The 4,876-nt window shown below is 43.0% G+C and overlaps 1 protein-coding gene across 3 annotated transcripts in view; it reads left to right on the forward strand.

The window, feature by feature from the left end:
- The first annotated feature begins 520 nt into the window (after window positions 1-520).
- Window positions 521-4,876, forward strand: part of LOC122564357 (putative 2-hydroxyacid dehydrogenase SE_1879) — a 52,249-nt gene continuing 47,893 nt past the window's right edge. The window contains exons 1-2 of one of the 3 annotated variants that reach the window (XR_006315887.1): window positions 521-1,586; window positions 3,897-4,837. The gene's annotated coding sequence lies outside the window, so the exon portion shown is untranslated. Of the gene's footprint in view, window positions 1,587-3,896; window positions 4,838-4,876 lie in introns of those variants that run through there. The other 2 variants (XR_006315888.1, XM_043719112.1) reach the window with 2 other exon arrangements.

The following is a 4,876-nucleotide window of genomic DNA, read 5'->3' on the forward strand; positions in this document are numbered from 1 at the left end:
TTCAGCCTCTCCCTGTAGCTCAGATCCTCCAACCCTGGCAACATCCTTGTAAATCTTTTCTGAACCCTTTCAAGTTTGACAACATCTTTCCGATAGAAAGGAGACCAGAATTGCATGCAATATTTCAACAGTGGCCTAACCAATGTCCTGTACAGCCGCAACATGACCTCCCAACTCCTGTACTTAGTCGTCTGACCAATAAAGGAAAGCATACCAATCGCATTCTTCACTATCCTATCTACCTGCAACTCCACTTTCAAGGAGCTATGAACCTGAACTCCAAGGTCTCTTTGTTCAGCAATGTCCCTTAGGACCTTCCCATTAAGTGTATAAGTCCTGCTAAGATTTGCTTTCCCAAAATGCAGCACCTCGCATTTATCTGAATTAAACGCCATCTGCCACTTCTCAGCCCATTGGCCCACCTGGTCCAGATCCTGTTGTAACCTGAGGTAACCCTCTTTGCTGTCCAGTACACCTCCAATTTTGGTGTCATCTGCAAACTTACTAACTGTACCTCTTATGCTCGCATCCAAATCATTTATGTAAATGACAAAAAGTAGAGGGCCCAGCACCAATCCTTGTGGTATCATTTAGATAATCACCAAATGCCCTCCTGAATGACTCAATTGAACTGCACTGCCAGGTAAATACAATTCATACATCCAACCCTCCCTGAATTGGCAAGATTTTCCTCACTTCATCCTTGCTTCTTTTGCAGATCACTTTAAATCTATGTCTTCTTGATATTCTTTTTACAAGTATGGATAGCTTCTCCCTATCTGCCTGTCCAACCCACTTGTTTTGAAAATATCTGGGCTGCATTCTCTCAGAGGAGACGTAACTTCTTCAATGTATTTTCATAACTGAAGTTCTTCAACTCTGGAACCAATCTTGTAAGCCATTCCAGCACATCACATCTTTCATACAAACCTGTGCTGTACAAATCTATGGCTACTGTGGACCTAGAATTGTACACAGTACTCAAACTAAGGTCTAACAAATGTCTTATACAATTGCAGGCTTTGGGAGTGAGAAAGTCACTAAACTTCGACTTGCTCTTATTCAACTTCTGGCCAATGATAACACCCAGGATGTAGATAAGGGCTAATTTGGTGATAGTAATGCCACTGAATGTCAAGATGCGATTACTAAATTATCCCTCTTGGAGACTGCCATTTCAAGGCAGTTGGGGTGTGTATGCTATTTGCCACTTGTCAGCGTAAGATATTATCCAAGCCTTGATGCATTTGGGCTGGAATGATTCAGCATCTGAATGAGTTGCGAATAGTGCTGAACGTTTGCTGACAGTTACGTAATATCCCATAAGGCCGACTCCGAAGGGTAAATAGTTCAGTTTATTGTTTAACACGAGGTGGTTCATTTTTAATAAACTGAACTATTACTGGCCAATGCTAATGCTATGGGGATCTGGTGCCACATGCAGGACAGACGAGGTAAGGCTGCCAGTTTGTTTTTTTTTTCAACACAACTGATTGCAGATTTGAGAAATGCTGAAGGAGCATTGGCGTGTGGGCTTTGTCGATGCACAGCTGCCACTGTAGCACCAGCTTTGGAGAAATCAGGAGGTAAGTTACTGGGCCAGAGAAAACAGCTTCTGAACGCTGAATGATAACCAAATCTTGGATACGATGTTTTAATTATCTGATGGCTTGTTTGAATTGAAAGAGGTGAAGTTAAATATTTCAGAAGAGCCTAAATAATGCCAGTGGACATGCGGTATGATGAGCAGAAAAAGTTGCTGGAGGAGACGACTCAGCACGGGGAAGCTTCTCTAAATAGGCCGTTATGGGGCCTACTCTGGGATTATTATGGTTCCTGAAATAGCCACGATTCAGGACGGATTTCATATTCCACCAACGTGCAGGCTGTTTGCCGAAGTCCTCCCATCGACTGAAGCACTAGGTTTCCCGCTGGATTCCGGACACGGCGAGTTCAGATGCCGCAGGTTGGAACTTAGCGCGGTCGCTGCACTCTCCCAATGGGGCGATACCCTCACCCAATGCAATCCAGGAGCGGTGTTAATACTCACGCCGTGTCTGTGTGGCTGATGTCTTCAGGCCGGAGCACTGTTCCCGCTGAAGCGAGCAGTTCCCGCAGGCAGGACAGCCCAGCACTCAGAGTGAGAGTGTGGTGTCTGTGTGTAACCGCGGCAGGGTTTCTGGGCTGAGCCTGGACTGGACTGAGAGAAAAACGGCTCGATTCCCGCTGTACATCCAAATGTAGATATCTGCAAAACGGTACAATTCTGCCCTTAATTACTCAACAAATCCAAAAATCCCTCCCAAGGGACAGTGATGTCCTGGCTCCGTGAAAAAGGTGGGAGAAGCGCCAGTGCAGCCGGAGGGATAATGTGAATATGCGGTTTTTGAGACACATTGATTCTCGATCATGAACAGCGATGTTTGAAAGTTAGAATACAGTTGAACTATTTACACAATTGAAGCTCCTGACTAAAGCAGGAGAAAAAGTGAACTGTTCATCTTCAAACTCGAGGATTGAAGAGCAGAATTCTAGCAATACCTTTGAAACCGCGCCTTTAACCTTTGTTTGGCGATTATAGTTTAGTTCAGGTGAGGGGGCCCTTGAGGGCGAATTCCAAGTTGCATATACCAGCGGTCAACAGAAAACGTTAAGCTAACATAAATAACTGCTGGTGCACACACATAATTGGTAGGGTAAAGTTTCTGTCGAGTCTGAGAATAGTGGAGGGAGAGGGAAAATATTGTCTCATCATTAAATTATGTCCAGAGATGTGTCGGTGGGTGGCTTGGTCATGTTAAAAAATGCCCCAAAGTGTCAAGCGATGTGTATGCTAAGTGGGTTAGCCTTCGTAAATGCGGGAATAGCGTGGGGTATGTTCTTTGGAAGGTCAGTGCAGACTCGATGGACCAAATGGCCGCTATCTGCACTGTAGAGATTCTATGATTCTGTTAAATAGCCTCCACAAGTCCCTGAAGGTTAAATTCTGGAAGTAAAATGTAAAGTCACCATAATCTGGAATGAGAGAAATGCTAGGAGAAGTTTACGTAGGGTCACTGTGCTTTAGGCAAGGGAAGCGATTGAGAAGGAGAGTCCTTCAAGAGTTGAAGCCCGAGGCAAATCAGTCATATTGAAAGGCACAACAAGCTGGAGTGGCCGAATGGCTTAGTTCTGCTCGTATTTCTTCGGTTATGGCCAGATCTTAAAATGACAAGCCTTCACGTACCCACTATCAGTGACTGGCTCTGGTTTCAGAATATGCAGGATAAATGTCTGCCATTTTTAACCATTCTAAATCAATAACAAAATCAATAGAAATTATATGAGCAAACATAGGAGGATATCTTGCACAAAATTACGTAAAAATCAAAATACTGCAAACGCTGGAAATTCAAAACAAATACAGATGACAGAGAAACTCAGCTAGTCTGGCAGTATCTGTTGAGAGAAATAAATAAACAATTGACGTTGAATCTGATATGACTGCTCTTCGGAACTGGAGGGATTACACCTTAACTTTGTGTAGACAAATTTTCCATTCCTCAGGAAAGCTCAGCTCAATGCTGGGGTCACTAAACATTTAATACATCACTGATTATCTTATTATCTATCAAGTTTATAGGATGTTAATTTGATGCATTTTAAAATATCTGTTAGCTTTTCAACTTGCTAAAGTAAATTATTGTCGATTATTGGAAATAAGACCCTAAGATCTGGGAGCAGAATTAAGCCATTGAGTCTGTTCCACCAGTCAATCTCAGCTGATATATTTCTTGACCTCATTCTCCTACCTTGTCCCCATAACTCCTGACCCCCTTAGAAATCAAGAATCTCTCTGTCTTAAATACACTTGATGACTTGGTCTCTGTGACCCTCTATGTCAATGAATTCTACAGATTAATGACCTTCAGGCAGAAGAAGTTTAGTTTGAAAGGGTTGTCTCTTCACCTTGAGAATGTGGTCCTAGGTCTCTCCTACTGCAGGAAATATCTTCTCTACGTCTATCCAGGCCTCTCCAAAATAACTTTCAACAAGATTCACCCTCATTCGTCTAAGCTCCATTGCGTACAGACCCAGATGTTCAACTGCTCCTCATATGGTAAGCATGCATTTCTGTGATAATTCTTGCAAACCATTCTTGCACCTTCTCCAATCACCAGCACATTTTTAAAATATATGGGGCCCAAAACTGCTCACAGAATATTCCAGATGTGGTGTGACTTGAGCCTTATACAGCCTCAGCAGTATATCTCTGCTCTTCTATTCTGGAATTGGTAGGAAGAAACCAGCAGCAATGGGACAATAAATTATATTTTTTAAAACGTCTGGAGGCATAAATAGGAGCGTGGAACCATCTTCCTCTATTTTTGTCTGGAAATAAAGTGGTTATAATCTGGAATTGTTAATCTCGGTGGAAGTTGAGGTGCTGTCCCCCAACTTGTGTTGAACTAATGTAGGTGATATTAGTTCTCAAATAAAAATAAAACCTTAGTTGATCATAGAATCATACAGCACAGAAACTTGAATCTACCCACTAGACAGTCCATGAGGAACCAGCAGGTAGTGTCCAGAGGTCCTGCTCACCAGTTGGTTTTCCATTCTTGATTGTGGTGTGGACAATGGATCCTTGGAGGAATGCAGCAAAAGTCAAGCTGTACTGGAGTGGAGGAAGAACAGTAGTACTGTTACAGGATTCTTTAGTTCCTGAAATAGACAGGTGTCTCTGTGGCTGTCAATGTGACTCCAGAATGGTTTGATGCATTCCTGATGATAACAGTTCTGGTAAACGTGGTGTCACTGTTTAAGAAGGGCGGTAAAGACAAGCCAGGGAACTATAGACCGGTGAGCCTGACCTCGGTGGTGGGCAAGTTGTTGG

This window comes from Chiloscyllium plagiosum, chromosome 29 (assembly GCF_004010195.1).
Source record: "Chiloscyllium plagiosum isolate BGI_BamShark_2017 chromosome 29, ASM401019v2, whole genome shotgun sequence".
Classification (NCBI taxonomy): Eukaryota; Metazoa; Chordata; class Chondrichthyes; order Orectolobiformes; family Hemiscylliidae; genus Chiloscyllium; species Chiloscyllium plagiosum.